General features: G+C 38.7%; 1 protein-coding gene across 4 annotated transcripts in view; it reads right to left on the bottom strand.

Annotated features, from left to right (window-relative positions):
• rimbp2b (RIMS binding protein 2b) overlaps positions 1 to 27,742 on the bottom strand; it is a 104,090-nt gene that overhangs the window by 75,774 nt on the left and 574 nt on the right. For all 4 annotated transcript variants that reach the window (XM_026945873.3, XM_053236302.1, XM_053236304.1 and 1 more), the window contains exon 2: positions 6,360 to 6,479. The gene's annotated coding sequence lies outside the window, so the exon portion shown is untranslated. The remainder of the gene's footprint in view (positions 1 to 6,359; positions 6,480 to 27,742) is intronic.

Here is a 27,742-nt window from a genome sequence, read left to right as displayed (position 1 = left end):
GGATGTTCAACAAGCACATATGGGTGTGATGGTCAGGCGTCATATCACATCATATGATCATATAGTGAGCTGATGAAAAAAAAACAAGAAGGAAGCTGGGTTCTAATGTTCGCATTTAATGATAGAATTTTTTTCTTTTACTTTTTTATAAAAGAAAGTAACCCGTAACACGTCTTTGCTTCAGGCCACAGTTTGATGCGTAGTCAGCTGGGATGGTTTAAACCGAGATTGGATTGAAAACACTCAATTCACCCTCACACAGAAAGTGGTTTGGGCAAAAGAAGAAAAAAAAAAAAGACTTTTCCAACAGGCATTAGTGAGTGTTTGGTAAACAGCTCCCCAGAGTAATACTGCAGTAATGCAGCCACAATGTCGGTCTCATAAAGCATAAACCAGGCTTTCAGGCTTTCATCACAAACCACAGCACTGAAGTACTAAATCAGAAGCACTAAATCTCTCTCACTACAATTAATAAATAATATGATCAAATTCTATTCTCATAATTATCTAATAAAGCTAACACAAGTTATTAACGCTTGTATTAATTGACATTTAATCCAAATAATGAAATTTTATTTCAATAATATTTATTATTGTTATAATATTTAGTGAATATTTAATATAATATTTCAATAATATTTATAATATTTGATGTGAGTAAAAATGAGTTCACAAGGATAAATATGATCTACAAAAAAAATCTAAACATTAATTAATTAATTGTAATGTGAGGTTCAGTGGTGTGTTCCAGCTTTTACACTCCCTCATCTCAGTTTAGCGGCTGTAATGTAATTTTAGCCAGGAACTGTATAAACATTAGCAAACACAGCTGTATTTAATGCAACGTGTCCTAACTTTTTGTTAATTCCTTTGTGAATATTTTATATAGCTTAACGCTGAGGTTTATGATTTATGGTTTGTTATTATTATTACCTAAGACAGTAAAAAATGTTAATTATGGGAATGGTAATGTAAAGCTGGTTGTAATGTTGGTTAATATTAGAACAAGTGCATTAATATACGAGAGTGAATCAAATGAAATATATATTATTATTGCAATAAACAATGAATACAAATACACACACACACACACACACACACATATATATATATATATATATATATATATATATATATATGTAAGTTGTTACTTTTTTAAACTTATTTTAGAAATAATAATAATTTATAATTTGGAAATAATAAAACATTTGTTATTCATTTATAACAGTTCTCTAAACGCACACTAGTGTACTGAAGGCAGTTTGTGAACAAACCTGTACACCATGATACATATACCGTATATCGTAGTAATATCTTTGAGGATTATGATACGATATTTTTGTCATCTCGCCCATCCCTACTGTGAATCCTGAATATCGCTGTATGTCCTAAAACTGAATCCTGGAGCTACTACGTGATCTTTGTTTTCTTTACAAACTTTTCTCAACATTATAACTGTGACTCTCTACCAGGTCTCTTTCCTTTAGCACATATAAACACGTCGTACTTGATCAGCCTGACTGCCCTGGGGGTGTCAATCACGGAGCAACCTGCCAGACCTGAACGTCAGCACGTCTCCGAGCCACGGATGGGAGAAAAGGAAAAACAGATGATGGTGCGGAGAGAAGACGAAATGCTGGCTACAGCGGTGAGTAACTCAGAGAGAGCCTCATCGATCCACTGATCACGTTACACCGCTGAATGTTTATTATTATTGATGTGCCTAAGCTAGGTTTCCATTTTTTATCACTTATAAGATTAGAGCTATAATGTGCTTATAATCAGGTATACGATCTGATCATAATATACAACATGCACGTTATTGTCACACACAAAAACACACATATAAAGACACACACACCTCCAGTGCCAGAGATCTAATTAAAGACTGTGAGATTGAACGTGTCCCTCCTTCTGATAGCGTAAAATTAGATGTTACAGATTTGGAATTGCATTCTCGCTGCCATGTCTCACACTCTCTACTGGTGGGAAGCGAGAGAGAGAGAGAGAGTGAAAGAGAGAAAGAGAGAGAGAGAGTGAGAGTGAGCAAGAGAGAGAGTTATAGAAAAAGTGCAAGAGAAGATTCACGCTGATCTGAAATGTCACATGTAAATATGATGAGAGGAGAGAAGAAGAGATAAAAAGACCTAGCAAGTGCACACACACACACACACACACACACAGATGCATACAGAATGACACACCGTTGAAATTATTACAGAAGTCACACCTCCTTCACTTGTATTGTTAAACACAGAAGCCACGCCTACTTCACTGGTAATGTTAAACACAGAAGCCACGCCTCCTTCACTGTAACTGACAGTCACAGAAACCACACCTCCTTCACTGGTAATGTTAAACACGGAAGCCACGCCTCCTTCTTTGTATCTGACAGTTCACAGCTGCACACAGCTGGGAGGGTGGAGTCACTGTGGATGCTACTCTTCCATCTGGAGTCCTTTCATTTCTCTCTTCGTCTCATCCTTCACTTCCAGACATCACTCTGTCATCCTCCTCCATTATGACAGCCAGGTTCCTTTGAGAAGCCTCTGTGTGTGTGTGTGTGTGTGTGTGTGAGTGTGTTTGTGTGTGTGTGTATGTGCATGACAAAGACAGAATGTATGACAGTGTGTATGTGAGACAGAAAGAAAGTAAGAGAGACAGGGAATGTATGTGTGTGTGTGAGTGTGTGTGTGTGTGTGTGTGTGTGTTAGTTGGAGGTCTTATGACCTTGTTAAAACTCGTTACATTATTCACGGCTCAATTCATGCAAAGATAGAGAGAGAGAGAGAGAGAGAGAACAAGAGAGAGAGAAATGGCAAGAGAGGGCGAGAGAGAGAGAAAGACCGAGAGAAATGGCAAGAGAGGGGAAGAGAGAGAGAGAAAAATGGCAAGAGTGGGAGAGAAAAAGCGAGAGAGAAAAACAGAAAGAGAGAGAGATAGCAAAAGAGAGAGAAAGAGAAACAGAGAGCGAGAGAGAGTGCGAGAGAGAAATAGTGAGAATGAGAGAGAGAAAGGGAGAGAAAGACACAGCTTTAATTATTTTACTAAGATTAAAGCGTCTCATGCTTAATAGTTAAACATGCGAGGTTCACCTCCAGAGAACTCCTCGCACTTTCACAGGTACTGTTATACGATCAGACACACACAGGGTACAGACAGATCTGGATTTGGCTTATTATATTATTATAACTATTTTCCGATGGAAAAGTTTCCAGGTTTTCCAGGTTTTCCAGGTTTTACGGAAACACATGGGAACCCTGTATATCCTTCTTCTAACAAGTTGGACGCTATTCTCTTCAGAAGAATGGCCGTGTTAAAGAGAGAACAATCTAACATAAAAATTGAATTTGAGCAGAAAGCCGAAGACTGTGATAGACACAATGCCTTATAATAACATAATAATAACAATGTAACTCTCTTGGCGCTCACACACACACACACACACACACACACACACACAGAGTGTGGAGCAGACCGTGCTGGTTATCAGACTCCGCACTGCCAATTTTCCATTAACACTTCATTCCTTTCACACATGAGCAACAGCACGGGCCAGTGTTGCCAAAACAATTACATGAGAACCTGATGACTCGCTACATTGTGTATACACACACACACACACACAAACACACACAAAACCATGAGCACACACACATTTTTCCCCGTGACTGAGCTATAAAGAAATGAAACACAGAAAGCTTAATGAGATGAAAGTTGGCCGGTTGCAGAAAGGCCGGTTACCTAGCAACTAAACAGGTAAGAAATGGTGTAGCTGTCAACATGTGAGAGAAAGAGAGAGAGAGAGAGAGAGAGAGAGAGAGAAAAATACTAATTTCTGATTGGCTAAGGTTCTTATATTAAAACGAGGCCAAAATCACATGCTCGTCGTGAGTTACTTAACCAAACACGATTTGCTTGTGGCTAAAGTCATTAGAACATTGTTGCTAGGCAACTGGGGAATATGAACACTGAATATAAACTAGGCAGTCACTAATCCTGACACTTTAGCTAGCTAGAACGTAGCTATTAAGACATTATTAAGGATGTAAAGACAGAGTGACGGTGGAAACGGAACAGAACTACAGGAAATATTGACATTTCTCTCCGATGTTTTTATAAATTACCAAGAAAAGACAATGCTGCTAAAATTACACTTTAATTACGCATAGCATGGACTGCTAACCAAACTTCTGCGATACGAATTTCTTCTAGAAACCTCTTATAAACACAGTGAACATACAAGACCATTCGAAAGTACCATATTTTACGATGTTAGAATGTAACCATGGCAACAAACAGCTAACATCAAGGCTGCTATTTACATTTCACTATGGTAGTTAAGTGAATTATTCTTGCACAGACTTGAATTATAGTCTGTATATACGCTAAAATACACAGCAATGCGCAAAGTTGAACCAACAACAATAAAGCGAGCTATACATTTGAAGATGTAACCATAGCAACAAACTTACAACAGTAACACATTGATATGTGGGGTAACTAGAAGATCCGGTAAATAAAATGTCAGCGAGTTGCTATTATTATAGCTTTCAGTTCTAAGAAAGTAAAACATAGCCACAAGTTTGTTTTGTAAAAAATTTGTAATTATCGTAGTTATGGTGTAACAAGGTACCTTAGCTTTGTTTATTGTTTCGATGTTGTTTTATGTTGCTATGTTTACCTTAAAAATTCCAATTACGCAATTACTGTGCAATACCATGACATCTGGCAACCCAAGTTGAGTTCGGCTTATTTTGAACTTCTGAATTTGTACACCAAGCACAAACTAGCTAACAACTGAGGCTAATCATTTTCTTAACTAGCATGTATACATGCATTAAGTCTTTTATACAGAGAACTGGCAGGATGAGTGACTGCTGATGTGGTAAATTACTAAGAAAACACTCCACACAACTAAAATTTCACTGTAAATACACTTAGCATTGACCACAAACCAAACCTCCCCATGTCTACAACCTTGAGCTATCAGAAGACACAATCCACCCTTTTTAATTTAGCATAATGCTAACATTTGCAGAGAATTACCCATAATTCTTGTCTGGGTTCCATGTCATTCACCCTCTCAATAAATTTTTATCAGTGTGGTAAACATCATAAAATATCCATCTGTAGAGTTACTGTTCTTAGAAGTCACATACGACCGCTGAAGAGCGTGCAATCTTTGTGTGAGTGTGTGTGTGTGTGTGTGTGTGAGTGTGTGTGTGTGTCTGTGTGTTTGTGTGTGATCAATGTCCTTCATTTACATCAGACCCAGCATGCCGAGGGGAAGCCTGCAGATTTACAAGTGTGTGTGTGTGTGTGTGTGTCTGTGTGTGTGTGTGAGATAAATCTATTTGACACCATACATGGAAACGAGCTGAGTGCTGACAGTTTTCACCCATGTGCATAACACACATCAACACTCAAACTCAAATCTACTTGACATGAACATCAGCCATTTTAAGAAATTTCCCACTAAACACTAAAACAAATGAAATGTATTCTAGAAGGACATCCTGATAGTTGTTTATACGGAGGAACTGTATGAATTACCCATAATGCAATGTGGTTATATGTCAGATTAGACTACATTAGATGTAACATATAGCTCGAGGCAGGTAAAATACTCATGGCATTGTACTCAGTAAAAATTTTTAAAAGCCCATTCTTTGTTTGTGTATTTTTAAAATGTCTGAGTGGAAAATAGGAATCCATGGATGGATGGATGGATGGATGAGTGGAAAATGGAAGTACTGTTGAATGGATGGATGGATGGATGAGTGGACTGGCAAATGGATAGATAGACAGACATACAGATGAATGGATGGATGGATGGATGGATGAGGCTAAAAATAGAGATATTGGTGGATGAATAGATGGATGTGTGGACAAATAGATGGACAGAAAGACAGAAGAGCAGATGGATGGATAGACAGATGGATAGACAAACAGACAGGCAGACAGATAGTCAGATAGTCAGATAGATGGATGGATGGATGGATGGATGAACAAATGGATGGGTGAATAAACAGATAGTGAATGGATGGATGGATGGATGGATGGATGGGTGAATAAACAGATGGATAGATGGATGAATGGATGGGTGAATAAATGTATAGATGAATGGATGGGTGAATAAACAGACAGATACATGGATGGATGGATTGGATGGATGGATAGGTGGGTGGGTGGGTGAATAAATGGATGAATGGTTGGACAAATAGATGGATGGATGGCTAGATGGATAGGTGGGTGGGTGAATAAATGAATGGAAAGTTGGACGATTGGATGGATGGATGGATGGATGGATGGATGGACAGTCAGACCAGAGGGAGAATAAATAAACGGAGACAGACCTGTAGGCTGTGCTGCTGTAGGAGAGGGACGTGTTGTCTTTCCTCTGGGAGACGATACGCCTTTACGTGCTGAGGCTGAAAATCTGTTCTGTGCAGCAGGAGCACGTCGGTCCTCAGCTTCTGCAACACACACACACACACACACACACACACACACACACTTCAGTGATTTATACTTTTTGTGTTTTCCTGCACGAGCTGCCATATAACTTTCTCTAAATGTTCTAGATATTAATTGGTCTGAATGGGTGCAATATTTTCAATATTTACAATCTAACAATATTTGTAATCTACCAACACACCCACACACACACACACACACACACACACACACACCCACACACACACACACACACGCACACGCGGGACTGTAATGGCTCTGGGATAGCTGACGATGTTATGAATGTGGGAGACGGTGTACACCAGATGCTCTCCGTGGCTGTGAAACTTAATGCTGTTCATGAATTTCAGCTGGCTGCCAAAATCATCTAAACCTTCAGCGTGCACACACACTGACACCAGAGCGCAACACACACTCGGGTTCAGTAGTGCTTCATAAAAACACGACATCTCTATTAAACCATAATACAAAGTTACCTAGTAATAAAATCATCTGTATTATGATTAGAATCCGATTGCAGCCCTACCCAGCTGATTTCATCTCTTTAACTCTATCACTAAAATCAACTCGTTCAGTCACACCCACATGACTACACTCAATTACTGAGCAACCGCCGTTAGGCATGTGCCAAAATCCCATTTTTATATCGCAGTAATTGCCTAACCTTTTATTATGGTTTACAAAGAAGGAATACATGCTGTGCTATTAAAAAAAATAATAAAAGCCGTCCTTCTGAACGAGACAGACGCTCTCTAAAAGTGCTTTTTAACCTCCTGCTTCCTCTTAAATGGAATGCAGCATTAGTGCTGATTTTTTAATTGAAGCACACACTTGGAGACATGCTGTTATAGGAAAATAATTTTAAAAAATGGCGTATATGTGTGATGCAGCCCGACGTCTTGAAGCACGTCCTGAAGTGTGTTCTTCCTCGTATACCACGGCAATTTGCCAAAGATCACATTATTAAAAAAGGTCAAAACACTATACATTGTATTATCTACTATGTCTATTTATCCATTTATAGTTACGGTTAATGATATCTGTGAAAGGAGTTATCACTTCTATTATAGCAGTTATAAACAGTCGTTCCCTCAGCAGCCTCTCTTTTTTCTGTCTTGAAGTTTATAAGACAAAAAACACAGTTTATCGTGGTACAGAGAAAACGCAAAGAGCAGGTTCCTCTTACTTTAGCAGGTAAAATGAACAGCTTCTCCTGTTTTGTCATTTTTCTTGGATAGATAGGTGAAAATATAGATGGATGATTGGATAGATGGATAGTCGGTAGGCAGGTCAATGGATGGATGGATGAATAAATGGGTGAATGGATATATAGATAAATGGATGAATAGATGGGTAAATAAATGCATAGATAGATGAACAGATGAACACAAGGATAGGTGGCTGGATGGATAGATGGATGGTTAAATAAATGAATGGATGGATAGATGGATAGATAGACAGATGGATAGACAAACAGACAGTTGGATGAATTGACAGGCAGTCATGCAAGCAAGCCAATGGATGGATGGATAAATGGATGGATGGATGGATTGGTGAATTTGATGGATGGATAAATGGATGGGTGGATGGATGGACAGATGGGTGAAGAGCTGGATGAATGGATGAATAGGTGAATAAATGGATGGATGGATGGATGGGTGAAGAATTGGATGGATAAGTGGATGGATGGATGGATAGATTGGTGAATAAATGGGTGAATGGATAGATAGATAGATAGATAGATAGATAGATAGATAGATAGATAGATAGATGGGTGAATTTGATGGATGGATAAATGGATGGGTGGATGGATGGATAGATGGGTGAATAACTGGATGGATGGATGGATAGATGGGTGAATAAATGGATGGATGGATGGATGGATAGATGGGTGAATAACTGGACGGACTGATGGATTGTGTTGTCGTTCCTCTAAGAGACGATACGCCTTTACCTGCTGAGACGGAGAATCTGCTCTGTCACAAGTTCCTCTTATTTTCGCAGGAAATATGAACATCTTTTCCTGTTCTGACGTTTTTCTTTGCTTTCTAAGCCGCTTAGTATACATCTCTGATTACGTGAAGTGTCCCTGTGAATTAACTCTTACTAAAGAAACGATAGCACATTAGAATGAGCACATTAATATACACAAACTTGTCATTTAGCCAATCAGAGGTGAGATTCCACAGCGCTGTGGTATAATGGATTATAATAAAGACTGATTAATTATCAGGGTGGAACAACTTCTCATATATGAAGTATATAAAGTTTTGGGAGCCACTGAAAAGATTTTGCATGACTTCCATTACTTAATTTCTCAGCTCAAAACTTTAGACACCCTAGATGACATGGCTGATTGTCTACATTTGGGATAAGTGGAAAATTTAAACATTGTCCAACTGTTTCTTTCTAAAACACTATGAACCAATAGCAGGATATTTCCTGCTCCTTTCCATGATAAGAAACCTGCTACATAAAGCCAAACACTGTCCACTCAGTTAGCCCTTTGGCCTGTTTGCCTGAGCACAGGAAGTGGGAAGAGCAAAAGAAGCGCTTATTAATTCATAGCAGCGCTCATGTGGAACTGGGGAGCGGCTTTGTGCTGCTGATTGGCCTCGGAAACGCTACACTGCAGAGACACACTCATCACTTCAGCACGGCTAAAATTAGACTAGTGCATGTGAGGGGCGTGGATAATGTATGGCTGTGCAAACATACATGTGTTTAATGGCATTGTGTGTGTGTGTGTGTGTGTGTGTGTACATTGAACAGCGTGCATTATCTGTACAGAGTCAACACGTCTTATTTATTTATATAACACGTTTCATCATTTATATGTCCTAAAAGAGTTGGGATTGAATTCGATTTCAATTTAGTGTGCCAAAATATGATGTTAATCTAAAATCTTGATTTCTATTTTAATTTTTTTTTTTTAAATTTATGCTCAGTTCACTTAAAAGATGATAAAATTGAATAAAAGCTATATTGTTTCCATTTTTATATATAAACCCAGAGCCAGTATCCACCACCTCCTTACATTGGGGATTAGGGATGCACTGATACCGATACTGGTATCAGCTATCGGTCCAATAATCGTATATAAAAAACAATGCTTCGGTAGCAATATCCAATAGCATATGATCCTGTGTAACTTAAGCCTGGTGTATGTTGTTGTGCTATTGAACAACATAGATGACACAAATTTTAGGAGTACTCATGGCAATCAAAGCAAAACAGAAAATATCAGGAGGAGGAACTACAGCATCTTCGTACAATACAAGTCACTTTATAAAACAACATTATATGAGTGTGTGAGGGCGGCCAACCTGAGTGCGCAGAACAGTACCGGCGAGCGTGGTCATTAAAAACGAGTGTACCGTGAATTGTGTGCACATTGTGGAGCAGTGATGTGAGAAACTACTGCGTATGAGAGAGAGAGAGAGAGAGAGAGAGCAGTTCCTTTGGGCGAGCACTGAGCACTGAGACACACAGTTCATTCATCTCTATTAAAGATACAGTTGAAATTAAATGTTCCATGATGTCCCTGAATAATTAATTCTGCGTAGGTTACTCTTTCAGTATCATCATCGATATCGGTATCTAAAAAAAACCAGTTTCGATGCATCCCTACTGGGGATGATGACACTTTGCTGTCTGTCCGTCCCATTTCATTTCACACGTAATCATCTGAATATAATCCGTCACGTGATAATAAATGGAATGAAACTTTTTCATTATGATTGAGCTCTCATGCAGATTATTACCAAATGATTGAATTGAAAAAAATGCAAATGCTCACAAAAGCTGTTAGTTGGGAAATGTCTGCCATCGCATGAAAAATAAAGCGAATCGTTTGTGAACAAAACATTCAGAGAGATTATGATTTCACAAAGATAAAAAAAGATGCTATCTCAGTTTAAAAGAATGTTTTAATTCTTAAATAATGAAAAAAACTAATAATTTTTAAGGACTGACTGAATAAAAGCAGTTGGTAATAGAGTCAGACTTTTGAGCCCTTCTGTACATTGTGGTGTGTGTGTGTGTGTGTGTGTGTGTGTGTCATTTCTCATCAGCTAAAACCCCATCTGTGTGTGAGGGCAGAGGGAAACCCTGCCCCCTTGCATGAAGCTTCGTCTCTAATGTCCAGAGGCTATGGGTTCAGTAGATCAACAACAAAGCAGCACACACACACACACACACACACACACAAGGTCATTTACGTACACTCACTTCACCCTATCTGCTTATGTGACTGTTAGTTAGGGTTTTATATTTATTAAGACTTCAGGACCTAAACTTCATAGTCTCGTTTGGTCTCGTTTGTATTTTGTAAACAATTACAAGCATGTTTTCTTTATAGAATCCTTCCAGACCTAAAGGCATGATACTGTAGAGTGTAAGTGGATAAGACACTCTAACTGGCTGTGGTGCAAATTAGCAAAGAAAAAGGATTTAAAAATATTTTCACACTATACATCACCAACAAATATGGTGGATTTAGATACAAGAACAGAGAATGAGCAATTCTATAAAGCTCTATAAAGCTCTATAAAGCTAACAGTTCTGCTTTTCACTTAAAGACCACTGCCACATCCCAGTACTCCTTCCTCACCAGCTTCCTTAACACGTCTCTCTTTGCTATAGCGTTCAGTTCCAAGCTTGATTTTAAATCAAAAAATGTTTTATTTCTTTCATCAGCACACGTTTCCTTCGCCTAAGATGTTAGGGTCAATTATGTAAGGAATAAAACACAGCAGGACGTGCTGTTATAGAAAAATAAATAATGACTGTGTGGTGTGATGCAGCACTCTGAAGCATTTTATTCCTCTTACGCAACATCAGTTAACCAAGGATGTAAAATGTATTAAATTTTTATTTATTCAAGAATGACACGTACTTTTTATCCAATTATAGTTACTTATAGTGGTGTGGAACACTGTTATCACTTGAAGTTATTAGCAAGAAACTAAAAAGCGTGAACTCCTCTATCCTGAAGATGCTAGAAAACATAAAAAGTTACATAAAAAGTTCAAAGCGCTGACACTGGAGACTCCTTCCATAAATGTTACATGAATGTCTCCTTACAGAAAACTTCATTATATTTGTCTTTTTTTAAATAACAACATGCTTTGATGATCTGTTTATTATCAGTCTTAGATTATGTGGAGCATCCACCAAACGAGTCCCTATGAATGATTCATCTTCCATTTCCAGTTTGTGAGGGAAATTTGAGATTTCATGATGCATTTCATAATTGAAGCAAGTTGTTTCGAGGTCAGAAATTTATATCCCTTGAATATAATAGCGAGATTTGAGGTAGTGATAGCGTGTGAAAGTGGTGAGATCAGTGTAAACTGTGGAGAGCATTGTGTACGAGTTCACTGTAAAAAGTGAAGCAATCTACCCCCTGTGATTGGAGGAACCTTTCTCACTAGGGACTGATGTTTGGTAGATATCTAATCCTGCTCTTCTTCCACCATCCAAGTGGATTTTCAACCACATGACTGCTGTCTGTGACCTTCTATCGATTGACCTCCACCTCTGTGGTGTCTCCAGTAGACGGAGTCCCCAATACGTCTCCTATGGATGATGTTTTTGGAGGAAGAGCTTCTTCTTCAGATGCTCTACGTCGGGGGTTTCCAAACTTTTTGGGCAAAGGGACATTATAAATTTTCGGCGACCCCAAGGCCAGCATACTTCGTCATAATTTTTTGTGTTTGTCTTCATAATGTCTGTTTCAAAAACGTCCATTTGAAGTTGCTCAAATTTTTAGAGAAACCTTGTGACATGTAATGATAACCTTGAGTGCTTTTGAATAAAGAAAGCTGCGTGTGTGTGTGTAAGCATTGAGAAGCTGGATGCTGGAGCGCTGTACTGCCTCTGGCCTCCAGAGAAACCCAGGCAGGATATTTATAGCTCACTCCGCCCCCACCTGCACATTTCCACACCCCCCCCTCCTGCCTTGGGGCAATTAGCACCAGCAAGCCCATGAAGCCTGGTAAACATGCTAACATCCGCAACGCCAACTGACGTCTGGACACGGGCCATCCTGAGTGATTGAAGAGGAAGAGAAGGCAAGAGGGAAGAAAAGAGAAAGAAAGAGATCCACTCTGAAAGTCAGCAGAGTGGTAATGTCGCTCTTTCCTGGTCCACTTGGTCCAACAAAGATGCGTGCACTTGAAGGAATGGTTTAGGAAAAAAACTAATTTCAAAATTCTCCTATTACTCACAGATGTATTTGTAGATGTAGGAAGGACATTTTTAGGTGTCTGACGTTAGCACTTATGGGGCTAATGGAGCTACGTAATGGAAGTTTGTGTCACCCAAAATCTTTTTTTTTTTTTGGTAAATCTCTGACTCAAACCACATCCAGCTCTTCAGTGATTTGTGGTTTAGGACACAGCATGATAATGTCTTCTACATAATGTTACCCAACACTGCAATGTTAAGTGGGCAGCCATTTTGGACAAATCAGAATCAGTCACAGTGTTCAAAATCCCCACTCTCCTACTCCCTACATACACCAGGAGAAACTACACAGAACACTAATATAGTCAACAGAATAAAGTCTAATCCACACTATGGCATGATGGGAGTGACCCATGACCTTTACGTCATTTCCATGTTTATATAAACTTTCTTACATGCCCCAGTGTCTTGTATTCTATACAAAACATAAATTAAGAGCACCTAATACATAAAATCGCATCGCAGTGGGTTCCGCCATATTGGATTTGCGGAGATTACATGACAATCAAACATCAGTTTGAAAAAGATGCAATCTTGATGGCTGGAGATAGAAGGAAAAGCAAATCTCATGAGCAGAAAATGTGTTTGCAGGGTTATCTGTGTTAAATAGACCTTAGTGTATGAAGGAAATAATTTCAAAATGTTCAATTTACAAACCATTACACGTGTTTTGACTAATTACACTGCAGCAAGATTTACACTCCATCGCACAAACAGCACTAACTCACGTTCCACATGATCATTTGGCTATCAAGCCTAAGGACAATAAAGTAATTGAGTTATGGGATTGAAGGAGAGAACTGGATGTTCTACGCTATGTTTTTGGAGACTGCTTTTAAATTGCTTAGCCCAAAAACTGCACACTACAAAATAAAACAACAACAACAACAACAGCCTAAACCAAAACAGAATAAGAATTAAAACAGAATCAGATTCAGAACAGAATTAAAAAAAAAAGGAATTAGAATCAAAACTGAATTAATCAGAATAAAACAGAATAAGAATCAAAATAAAACAGAATCAAAATCAGAATAAAAACAGAATCAGATCAGAAACAAAACAGAACCAGATCAGAATCAAAATTAAAACAGAATCAGATCACAATCAGAATCAAAACAGAATAAGAACAGAATCAGAATTAAAACAGAATAAGAATAGAATCAGATCAGAATCAAAACAGACTCAGAAGTGAATAAGAATCAGAAACAAAATAGAACCAGATCACAATCAGAATTAAAACAGAACCAGATCACAATCAGAATTAAAACAGAACCAGATCAGAATCAGAATTAAAACAGAACAAGAACAGAATCAGAATTAAAACAGAATCAAAATCAGAACAAAAACAGAATCAGATCAGAAACAAAACAGAACCAGATCAGAATCAAAATTAAAACAGAACCAGATCACAATCAGAATTAAAACAGAATAAGAACAGAATCAGAATTAAAACAGAACCAGATCACAATCAGAATTAAAACAGAATAAGAACAGAATCAGAATTAAAACAGAACCAGATCACAATCAGAATTAAAACAGAACAAGAACAGAATCAGAATTAAAACAGAATCAAAATCAGAACAAAAACAGAATCAGATCAGAAACAAAACAGAACCAGATCAGAATCAAAATTAAAACAGAACCAGATCACAATCAGAATTAAAACAGAATAAAAACAGAATCAGATCAGAATCAAAACAGACTCAGAAGTGAATAAGAATCAGAAACAAAACAGAACCAGATCAGAATCAGAAACAAAACAGAACCAGATCAGAATCAGAATTAAAACAGAATAAGAACAAAACCAGAAACAGAATTGTATTTAAAACAGAATCAAAACAGAATCAGAATCACTCTACTGGTCAGAGACACTTGCATGTACAAAGAATGTGTCTCAGTAGGGTTGTTGTAGCATAGATGGACAAAATATATAAATATATAAATAATACCAAACTACAGTGCAATGCAAATATTTTAAATAGCACAAATAATACAGTACAATACAAACAATATAAACAGTACAGACAATTCAACAATAGAAAACAGTCTTGGATACAGTGACTTTATTTCTGGCCCTGCCTTCCGAAGTTTGAAGGTGGAATCTTTCCGAAAGTGATGCTGATGAGAATGGACTTCCACTATCCAACTTAAATTTGGAACTGATGTGATTATGTAGCTGATTTGAAGCTTACAGAGAAATGAAATGAAATGATTTTGTGAGACAGTGGGATAGACTTTCATTACCAGTTAACTACATTAGCCTGGTAGCTCCAGTGGTGGAAAAAAAAACAAAACACCAAACATGTCCTGGCTGCTCGAGTACATTTGGCGTAAATTTGATATTTTGTCGATCCATTGATTTAACATATGTCCAACTTCTTCATCCAGAAACTCTGCAGGAACAGAGTGTGTGTTCGTCTTTCCATTTTAATTGGTTTTAACATCAGGCTAGGGTCAATTAAATCTGGCCCATTATGAATGCGCTATTTGATTAGCCTCTGTTACTCTGGGTGATCTGGAAGGAAGAGATGGAGCTGCAGGGAAAGAACAGAAACCCTGACACAAAGGGAATGATTAAAAAAAAAATAGCCCTTTCCATTCCATATGGCAGCAGTGCATTATGGGAAACGTGCTAAAGACAAACAGTGGTGAGTGGAGATAAAGTAAAATGTGCAGGAGAGAAAACAAGGCTGACTCATTAACAGTGTCGTCCCTGAAGCAGGCGAGTGAAGCTGCAAAGACAAACAGCAGAGGAGGCTCGGGTCAAAAACCAAATTTAAAAAAAAAAAAAAAAAAGCTTAAGAGAGAAAAGGAGACGTGCTTCTCCAGAGGCGCAGAGAGACGATATTTATTCTGACATAATGATGTGTGAAATGAGATTGATCAGAGCGGCTGTGAGAATCAATTAGGCCTGGGGATGAAATGGTGAGATTTTAATCATAAACTCAGACCCTCACTGCTTACTGTCCAGCCGCAGCGATAACAGAGTTGAAACAGGAAAAAAAATGATGCAATGGAATGAAAACTTGTGTATATACTGCGTACAGGAAATAATCAAATGCTGTGCTACCTAACTCTTTGGACCAGAGATGAAAAATTCAGGGTTAATAATGGTACAGCCCAATATCACGCTGTTTAGAACAGCACAAATTCACAATTACACCTCCTTCACTGTGACGGACAGATAAAGAAACCACGTCTTCTTCACTGGAAGTAAGAGGCACAAAGGAAACACCTCCTTTATTGTGATGGACAGGCACATAAGCCACACCTCTTTCATTACAATGGAGAAATACAGAGGTCACACCTCCTTCACTTGAGCTGATAAGATACAGAGGTCACACTTCCTACATTGGGATACAGAGGCCACACTTCCTTCACTATGCAGAAGAACACAGGCCACACCTCCTTCACTATGCAGAAGAACACAGGCCACACCTCCTTCACTATGCAGAAGAACACAGGCCACACCTCCTTCACTATATAGAAGAACACAGGCCACACCTCCTTCACTATACAGAAGAACACAGGCCACACCTCCTTCACTATATAGAAGAACACTGGCCACACCTCCTTCACTATACAGAAGAACACAGGCCACACCTCCTTCACTATGGAGAAGAACACAGGCCACACCTCCTTCACTATGCAGAAGAACACAGGCCACACCTCCTTCACTATATAGAAGAACACAGGCCACACCTCCTTCACTATACAGAAGAACACAGGCCACACCTCCTTCACTATATAGAAGAACACTGGCCACACCTCCTTCACTATACAGAAGAACACAGGCCACACCTCCTTCACTATGGAGAAGAACACAGACCACACCTCCTTCACTATGCAGAAGAACACAGGCCACACCTCCTTCACTATATAGAAGAACACAGGCCACACCTCCTTCACTATATAGAAGAACACAGGCCACACCTCCTTCACTATGGAGAAGAACACAGGCCACACCTCCTTCACTATGGAGAAGAACACAGGCCACACCTCCTTCACTATGGAGAAGAACACAGGCCACACCTCCTTCACCATGGAGAAGAACACAGGCCACACCTCCTTCACTATATAGAAGAACACAGGCCACACCTCCTTCACTGGGAATGTCAGTGTATTTTTGTAATGAACAAAATTGCTTTGATTATTATTATTAAGTTTTGCTGCTGTTAACTAAATCGCTGATGACGATTTTGAGACCTAAGCTGTAAAATGTCACTCATGCTCACTAGCTTGCTATCTATGTGGGACGGCAGGAAAACATGGGAGAGTCCTGTTTTATTATAAGGATAAATGTATAGAGATATTACAAGGCCATTTTAATTGTATCTTGTGAATTGAAAACCATATTAACCAATTTATCATTCTATACCGAATATTTTTACGATGACACGTTCATCGTGTTATCAGTCACTGAAGTGACTGGTGTCGTTTGATTACGATACCACGGTTCAGCTAACTTCTGAACATCTGTTCCTCATCTGTGGCTGATCACTAGAGAAATCAGAGACTCCCCGATTTCCGACGCCTTCACGCAACCCAACACTGTCTCAGACAGCGTCATTACGTTCAGACTGGCAGGAACCAAACGAGCCTGCAACAACATATGGTGTGTGTCAAAAAAAAAAAAAAAATTACACAAGCCAAGAGCTCATCATCAAATTCTCAGACACAAAAATAGGAAAGCTGGCTGTAAGAAGAAGAAAAAACTTGACAAATGGACAAAAAATACTGCGATATAAACTAAAAAATGAAGAAAGATGGCATTCCAGAAACAGCTATTGTGGCACAAGCGTCAAAATGATTCACTCGCACCCTTTCTCGCTAGCCTTCTCAGGGGACGTGATGAGCACTTGAGAGGGCGCAGATTGTAGCCGAGAGTACACTTCGGGCACCAGGCAGCAGACGCTAGGCTGAAAAACCCGAGGACTGATGGGCTTTTTTTTTTTTTTTTCATCACAATCCAAAGCTAAATCCGGGGCGTAATCATGCCAGTGTTGGAGAAAGGCCAGGACCCATGGCCCAGAGCAAAGTCACCCACCCACCCACACACACACACACACACACACATACATACACACACACACATACACACACACACATTTTATGTTACACAAACACTCCAGCTGAAACTCAGTCCACCACACACATTGTGAGATTTTTCCCTTTTCAGCACTAAACATGTGTCAATCATCAGTTACCAGTTAATGCTAATAATAAAAATGTTGTATTTGTTTGTAGTTGTGAAGTTTTCTGTAAGGAAATGTTTATTTAACATTTACGGATGAAGTCTCCAGTGTTAGCGCTTTGTAACAGTCAGAGCTAAAACCGTAACTTGAATTTTTACCACCAGTCAATGACAGGCTCAAAACTGGACAGTTGAACCTTGCCTGAACTTTTGATGCTTTTCTGCTCAGCACGCTTGTAAAGAGCGGTTATTTGAGTCGCCATAGCGAACGGCTGATTGGATAAATCTGTAACCTGAAGTTTTTCCACCACAGGAAAGTCTTCAGGATGAAGCATGTTGTGTTTTCTCAGTAACAAGCTGCATTTATTTGTCTTATTAACTCCAAGAGAAAATGAATTGCATGAACTATGCATAACTGCTATAATGTAAGCAATAACAGGACATACCACAACATTAAATATAACAAAACGGATAAAATTATGACGTGTTGTTCTTGAATAAATATAAAAATTTCCTCATTGGCAAAGTTCTGTGGTATAAGAGGAATAAAACCCTTCGGTATATACTATAATTGAAACTTCGGGACACATCACCCCACCCCATCATTGATTATTTTCCTATAACTGCATGCCCCCAAGTGTTTTAATCCTTACTTGGTAAACTTTTCTGCATTATCTGTACCACTACAGCATATTATTACTGCTATTATAGCAGTATATCTGCATACTGATATTCCACCCACTAAAACCTCATAAATATTTCCCGGATATTCAGCACACGTCTCATCAGTACCGATTTGTCGGCTGTCAATGGCATCGACATCTACGCCGAGGCCAAAACAATAATAAAGAACCCAAACCACCTGAGACACAAACTGCTTTCCCCCTCAGGGTCCAGAGAAACACAGCACAGATTTAGTTTCTATCCTCCAGCAGTCATCATGCTGAACAGAGATCTGCTTTTCCCTGCCAAATTTTACACAAGCTAATATTAAGACAGCTTTTTTTCAATATAGCATCACACAATTTGCTAATATTCTTCCGCAAATAAGACACGCTAAATGTTTCTTATACTTAAGAGATGATGCCATGAAAGCATGATTGATGATTGATTTCAGAAAATAACAAAAAAGACAGAGTTAAAGAACACCACAACTGGAAACGCCACAAAATTTTATATAGCTAGCTTTTTAGCTAATGGTCAGGGTTACACTTCAAAATTTTTCAAACTGGTGTCTTGAAATGGAATGAGAATTTATGCTTTAGTCATGAAAAGCCAAACACACAACATGCTTGTTCTATTGCTAGGCAACAAGGAAATATGAACGATGAACACAAACGAGCTTATGACTAAGGCTAACGTTCAGTTAGCTATCACGTAGCAATGACATCTTTTATATGGGGGACAACGACAGCGGAAATACGATCAAACTGTCAAGAATATCAACGTTTCACTCAGATATGATGGTAAATTACTAGGATAATACTCTAGCTTTACAGTGTAATTACATTTATCATCCATAGCATGGGCCAATCAGAAACGAGCATGGTCTAATTACAAAGTACAAAAGTATGGTGATTATGTAAGGTTATAATTAAAACACTTCAGGCCGTGCTGCTCACAGGATGGCCACAGTAACTCAAATAATCACTCTTTACAAATGTGGTGAGCAGAAAAGCATCTCAGAACACACAACATTTCGAAACCTTGAGGCAGATGAGCTACGACGGCACACGAACACATCCGGTTCCACTCCTGTCAGCCAAGAACTGGAATCTGAGACCGCAGAGTTAAAGACTGGAAAAACCTTGTCTGGACTTTTCTGCTTTTCTGCTCACCACGATTGTAAAGAGTTGTTATTTCAGTTTCCATAGTGACTGGCTGATTGGATAACTGCATGAATGAGCAAGGTGGTCAGTGAGTGTATATTTCCAATGACTAAGCCACAACGTACAAGCTTTCATTTTCTTTTTCTTGTCCAAAACTAGCAGTGAGACTGATAACGAGGTGATATTTTTATATTTTGTGTCACTTTGCATTATACACAACACTACACACTGTGTGTGCTTGTCTATTCTTGGACGACTGTTCCAAATGTGTGAAAATGTGATATGAAAACAGGAATACTGCCGTCTATGAATAGGGCCATGTTCCCGAGCGTAAGCAGAATGAGCGGTGTTAATTTCGCCTTGGAGTGTGATGTCAAGCCTACGTGATTGGATCAACAAGCCTCCCACTCTCGCTATGCCCGGGTCATTAGCAATCCCACTGAGATCAAAATCCTGTCTGGCATGACGCTCAAAAATCCTGCAACAAGAAACGTTCGGAACATAGAATATAAAAGCTGCAAAACCTGAGAACTCATCATCGTTTTTCTCCTATCCTTGTCATAAAATAGGCCTTTTATAAGCTAATATAAATGCTGTATTTGTACAAGGAGTAATATAGTATCAGACACCTGTGTGATTATAGCAGCCTATAATCATTTACAATATGACAAGTGTAGAACATGTTATTATGACTTTTCAGAACATCATGGTAGCTGGTGGACATTTTGACAGTAATAATTAGTATCGCAAATCGAATATGTACAGCCATGAGAAACGAAATATGTCATTCAATAAATATTCCTACGCACTAAGAATTAAATGAGAATTAAACCATCCATAATAAGATGGTGGATGAAAACTAGAGATGTACATACAGTATGTAAGGAATAAAACATATTAGGGTGTGCTGTTATAGGAAAATAATCAACGACAATCAGTTATTCATCTGCAAACAAAATGCGGTGTCCGCCATTTTCTTTTTACTTTTTTAAAAGCTTCGTGGTAAAATGACAATAATTACATTAATATTGTGATCAATTATGCCACAGTATCCTATACAGTATACAATATACAATATCCTGTCCTATACTATATAATATTTTTATTTTAACATATTTTTATTTTTGTTTGTTTATTTTAATTACAAACTTTCGTTGCACAAAGCTGATTTGGTGTAAAAAAAAAAAAAAAGAGAGATTTTTTAAAAATATTTTTTATTTTAGATTTCTTTTTATTTTATTTTCCCCACTTTTCTGTTTTAAATTAAAGTTAGTAGACCTCAAATCAAAGCATCATATAAGTCTATATACTTATACTGTGATATATCATGATAGAGACTCACTGGCCACTTTAATAGGAACACCTGTACCCCTGCACATTTATGCAGTTATCCAATCAGCCAATCAAATGGCAGCAATGCAATGCATAAAATCATGCAGAAACAGGGCAAGTGCTTCAGTTAATATTCACAATCAAACCTGAGAAAATTTGTGACTTTGACTGTTGCATGGATGTTGGAGCCAGATGTTGAAGTATACAAAAATACAACTCTCTAGAGTTTACACAGAATGGTGCAAAAAACAAAAAACATCCAGTGACTCCATGTTGATGAAAGAGGGCCAGAGAAAATGGCCAGAATGGTTTGAGTTGACAGGAAGGGTACAGTAACTCAAATAACCACTCTTTACAACCGTGGTGAGCAGAAAAGCATCTCAGAATGTGTCAAATCTTGAGGGGGATGGGCTACAACAGCAGAGGATCACATCGGGTTCCACTCCTGTCAGCCAAGAACAGGAATCTGAGGCTACAGTGGGTACAGACTCACCCAATCTTCACAGCTGGAGCCTGGAAGGTTACGTTTTTCCAGTCTTCAGCTGTATTTTGTTCATTTTTTGTGTCTACTTTCAAATTGAGCATTGAAAAATATCTTTTTCTGAGGAATTTTCAGACAGACTTCTTTTTTTAATTATCCAAGAATCCATGCACGCTGCTTTCAGAAAGAATCTGTTTGCTTATGTTGCTCGTTATTTATCCACAAGTTGATTTTAACCTCCAGTTCATTTCGCCGCACGCCGATTTAAATCAATAAAAGCATCTGCTCACTAAGAGAGCGTCAGAAGCTGTGTGGGCGCTCGGTTTGTTCCAATTACAGTCTGATTAAACAGTCTGAAATGAAACAAACACACAAACACACAAACACACCCACACACAGCGTCTTCACACCTGTGTGCAGAGTCGCTGGTACTCGGTGTCACATCACTTCAACTGCAAGAGGAGATAAAGTTCGGAAAACCCATCAGATATATTTGAATTGACGTCCAGTAGGAAACAGACGAGAACTGTGTGATGTCACTATAGAATATCAATATTCTGATCAATTACGTTACTTTTTTTTGGACATATCGTGCATATTGTCATGGCTTTTTTTTTTAAACATGGAGCTGTTTTGTAATAGGTTTCAATGGGATCTAATTTCTAAATAGACCTCACGGAGTTTCCCGTGGGTCTGACGTAAGCCGGGATTAGGACCGGGTGTGATGGAGGAACGGTGGAGTTGTGGTTGGGGTGATGCTGGGATGCTGGGATGCTTTAGGGAGTGTTTGTGTGAAATCTAATATGTATTTTTTTTTTAAATAAAGCTTTCTGAGGTCTGTCAGGTTCTTCTCCCTCCATGCTGGTTTCTGTTAGGTTCCCGTTGCTCTGCTCTGATCTCACCTCTCACCAAATCCCGACCTTTAGCCAAAGAATACCCGTGTACGTCAATATTCTTCTGTGGAAAACAGTATACATGGAGTCGCTGTGAGATCCTGAGATGCTGTTGAAATCTTGATTGTGATTGGTCGGATGCTGTTGATTCATTTTCTATAACAGCAGCTTTGAGAACAGTGCAGGTGAATATAACAGGTTTATATAAATGTGCTCGTTTTAATATGTTATCGTTTCCATAGCAACGGCCCATTCACAGGGACCTGTTTGGCAAACACCCTACGTAATCTAAGGCTAGTAAAAAAAATAAATAAATAAAAATGTAATATCAGTATAATCATTGATATTGTGATGTTTTCTGTAAGGAGACGTTTATGTAACATTTATGGAAGGAGTCTTCATAAATCAGTAGGTTTTCTGCCACAGGTTTTGAGTCAGAGAACGACTGTTTTGTTATAGCTGCTACAACGTAAGTGATAACAGGAACTAACTTGCTAACTCTCACGGACGTTCTATAACATTAAACGTAACTATAAATGGACAGTACATTTCCTTACAAGAAGTAAGGAAGAAGTAAGAAGTTTCCTTACAGCACGGCCCACAGTGTTTGATTCCTCACTTACATGACAGGTGATCATAATTCTTCGACAGGCCTTTGACTTCTAAATATAAGGATGAACAATGAAAGGAGAATATCAGGATTAACATAACCACACACACACACACACACAGTGTGAGAGACACAGTGAGAAAGATCATCTCCCTTGTCAGACTCGTGTGGTCACACACGCTAAGATGATGATGATAACGACGGAGTCATGTCGCTCGCCCCGGCGTTCAACGCGCCCGTCTGTCCTACACATCAACACTCCGTGTGTCAGAAGGCTGATGGGAGGAAGAGAGGAAGTGAGGAGCGGAGGAGAGGAGGAGGGGAACAAGGGAGGTCCTTTTACATAATCCGGACGCTCGGCTGGCCCTCAGCTGTTTCTCTTACTGGAGCTGGAGCTGATGCTGAAGCTGAGCAGAGATGGAGCGATGGAGCGATGGAGTGATGGAGCAATGGAGCGATGGAGAAAGAAAGAGAGAAACACGTGCCCTGTTCAGCCGGTCGAACACGACGCATCATCCGCGATGACTCCAGATGTTACTACAGTGCAGTCTCTCTCTCTCTCTCTCTCACACACACTCACACACACACACACACACACACACATCTGTGCACTGCAGAGACCTGGCTTGAATACAGAGTGTTAGAGCACTGCGCTATTGAATTGATGCCATTTCGCCAAAGCAGGCATGCTGTCTTAACATGTTCTTCAGACAAACACACACACACACACACACTCCTGCAGCCTCACACAGTAACCCAAAACCCTTATTGGTCTGGAATGATGATGGGACGACCCTAAAAATCCACACGATCACAATATCTGATTATAAGCTCACATATGGGCTAACTACAGCTGCCGTGTGTGTGTTAACTGCTAGCACTGTTTTTTTTTTTGTTTTTTTTTTAACATTTCTGCTGCTTTATCCTTCGTATAATATCATAAATTTCTCTTGTGATTGCTTCTTAATGCAATACTTCAACCGAAACCGGCGTTTGGAATTAGAATTTCCTCTTAACCTCAAATGCAGCCCATCAGCCAGGACATGTTCGGTGTGTATAAAAATATAGCACGATATTTATGATATCTGCAAAAAGTGTGTTGTAGCATAATTTATCACAATATCAATGTTACATCATCATGTTTTTTGAAGCGCTAGTCATCACAGAGGTTACGTTTTGTCAACACTAAATGTGACTATAAAGGGATAAAAAGTACGATGTGTCATTCTTTCATTAATAGACTATTGTTAGTGTTGACAAATTGCTGTGGTGGCAGAGGAATAAAACACTTCAGGATGTGCTGTTAGAGGAAAATAATCAACGTCGGCGTGGTGACGGGGTAACTCCGCTTCATCACACCACTCTGTCGCTGATTATTTTCCAATAACAGCACGTCCCTGTGTTTATTATTCTTTACTAAAGGCGTATTAGTGTTATGTGTAACGTGACGTACCGCATTTTAATAAATAATCGATTCACTCTTTACGAAACCGCACATTTTTACAAAAACGAAAATCCAGTTACGGTGAGTGTTAATTGAATGATTCAAAAACAGTTGTTATACTGGACGCTTTAAATGATCACCCACACTGAACGAGGTGGCTCAAGCGTCTGTCTCCTAATGTACCTTATTTTGGAAAAAAAGCATGTCCTTCTCAGAAGAGGAAATCCCATAATCCTGTTCCCCGGCCCATGACCATTTGAAAAATAAGAGGGCGGAGAAGATGTGAAGCTTGACTGAGGAATCATTTCTAAGTCATTTCCTCCTAAACTGTGATCTATGAGGTAAATATGTAGTAATGTATAATGTAGTAATTAATATATAGTAATAGTAATGAATTATAAAGCATCGTGCTCTTTACAGAGGTACAAGGAGAGAGAGTTTGTTAAAGAAAAGAGGATTTCCGTGTCCTTCCTAGCGCTAGTTATTACCATTTAGCCTCACAGGATAAAGTGTAAATAAAACTAATCCTACTTAATCCAAATAATACACTAAACTAATATCCCACTGCTACATCACATCATCCTCATCCTCATCCTCATTATCATTATCATTTCACTAAAGCATCTCACAATCCTACACACTAATAACACACTACACAATCCAAGGTCCTGGATATTACAGAATATCTACGAATGAACAAAATACATTTAAAATCTTTTTACTCGATCTTAAGCGAGAGATACGTAGCGCCCCTCCGAAACACTTCATGAGCTTAGCTACAGTTCTGATTAGATGTGTGGGAGCCAGTAAATAAGTCACGTGATCGGGAGGTTTCTACTCTCATGCTGGTGGGAGCGAGCTGTGAGATATGAAGCTTGCCGGACAAAGAAAGACCACGTTCGTTCGCTCCGTCTGTGACGTGAAATCTCATAAATATTACTCAAGACGTTCAAATAAATGACTTCTTGTGTGATAATGTACAAATTCTTTGGAGAGTCTTATTTTAAATTGCGTCTTTTCTCCGGGAACGATTACAAATCCACTTTTTTAATATAAATTTTGTCTAGATTATAAAAAAGCCCTCCACAGAGGTTTTGGATTTTTATTTTGATTTTCAAGATGGAAGTTAATTTTGTTTGTCTTTGCATTTTTCCTGTTTTAGCTTTTTATCCAAACACAAAACTTCAAGATATAAAATACCACATACGCTGTAACTATTTGAAAAACTTCAAAATTTTATTAAATTTAGATATCAAAAAGGTCAAAAGAAGAATAAAAGTATAAACCTTTTAGCTTTAACATGAGAGCGTATATATACTGTATAGTGTTCGGAGTCCGTGCGATTTTAAATTACTCAATTGTTTATATTTTGTAACATAGAACCAGCTATGTTTATTATAATAACTCCCGGGATTAAAAAAAATATTTGCAAGCTGCGATGTTTAACGCTAAAACCTCGTACTTCACTTTAAAAGTACCTGGTGTTTGCCTGATCTAGATCTACTTCCTGTAACTGCTGGAGAAACACGACTCCCATCAAACCAGCATTGTTCATACAAATGCTTCAGAAAGAAAGCAGGTCAGGACCAGTTATTCGTGTTCAAAGACAAATTTTGGTGACAGATGGACAAATAACAATCAGGCTAAAAGCTAAAGGCTAAAGGCAGCCGTCTGATTGGACAGCCGTGATCCTTCATGCTGTGTTTTTATTGGTCAGACTCTATCTGACCCCGTTCTCAAGACCTTAACATTTTCCACAAACACACTACAGAGTTGTACGCTTTAAAAGGCAATACTTAATAAATAACTCCCGTAGTGAATATATTTTAATTTTTAATCCGACATTTTAAAACTTGTCATGATCCCTTTTAATGGACAAAATCAACAATGAGTTTCATCAACTTAAGACACGTTCATGGAATTATAGCTGATGAAAATATATCATTTGTTAACGGTCTTGGGGAAAAACGAGTACTAAACGGTACCCTTGCTTGTCGCTGGGGTCGTACCGTCAAACACACACCTTTCCTACCTTCATTTCTACCTGGAAACGTGGATACAGCTGCACCTTTTACTCTAAAAACTAATTACAGCAGAATTATGTACTGTAAATAATTTTTAAAGGTGCAATATAGCAACGTTTCAGGTACAAAAAGTATACGCTCAAAGGTACCACATCGGCGACAAGGCAAGGTACAGTTTAGGGTTAAAAATATTGTTTTTACTGTGTGATGAGATTCAATTAATTAATCATGAAAGCTAACACCAGAAAAAAACAACAGACCAATCAAAACACAATGTGGGAGGAGTTAGATCAAGTCTGATCAAGTCTGACTCCGCCCCCTGGATTTCTGGTTCTGCAGTAAGGGGTAGTGTACCCAGTGAGCTGCCTTTTGAGTGGAACGTGTGTGTGTGTGTGTGTGTGTGTGTGTTTGTGTGTGTGTGTGCACTCACCATCAGAGATGAATGTGTCAATGACAATGAGAACACAAATACTCAGCTGGACATGTGTTTACATAATCAGAAGTGTGTGTGTTAGTTAGTGTGTGTGTTAGTTAGTGTGTGCGTGTGTGTGTGTGTGTGTGTGTGTGTGTAAATAAAGTGTCTATCTGTGTCATGGAAGATGACTGGATTTGATACATGCATTACCTTCTACAACAGAGGCTGAAAACTCGCCGCCTTGAGCAAAGATCAGCAGAAAGCATCAGAATCCTCTCACACACTCACTCACACACACACACACACACACACATAAGAGCAGAGCTAAAAGCCTGTAATTTCTCCGAACTGTGTGACACAGCGACACATCAAAAAAGCTGCAGTGATTCCACATATTATATCCTACACACACCAACACACACACACACACAACAAAGATGGCTTTGGTTTTTTGACAAGATGGCCTAACTGTGTATAGCTATTAGATGTGTGTGTCTCTCTCTCTCTATCTCTCTCTCTCTCTCTCTCTCTCACACACACACACACACACACACACAGACACACACAGAGTGCAGACGGGGTTAAAAGGCTACACACCACACCAACACACTGCATGGAAACACACACAGAATATCAAACCACTCAATTAATATAATGAACGTCGTGCCTAACGCCGTGACGTGTAAACAACGTTACCATGACAACGTAATAGCGGCACAAACATTTTTTTTTTTTTTTTTTTTTGGTTATGCTAACTTCGGCGACATTTTCACAATAAATAACAACTGATT

This window comes from Pangasianodon hypophthalmus, chromosome 8 (genome assembly GCF_027358585.1).
Source record: "Pangasianodon hypophthalmus isolate fPanHyp1 chromosome 8, fPanHyp1.pri, whole genome shotgun sequence".
Classification (NCBI taxonomy): domain Eukaryota; kingdom Metazoa; phylum Chordata; class Actinopteri; order Siluriformes; family Pangasiidae; genus Pangasianodon; species Pangasianodon hypophthalmus.
The sequence above is the reverse complement of the archived record's forward strand: the minus strand, read 5'-3'. Positions and strand labels throughout refer to the sequence as shown.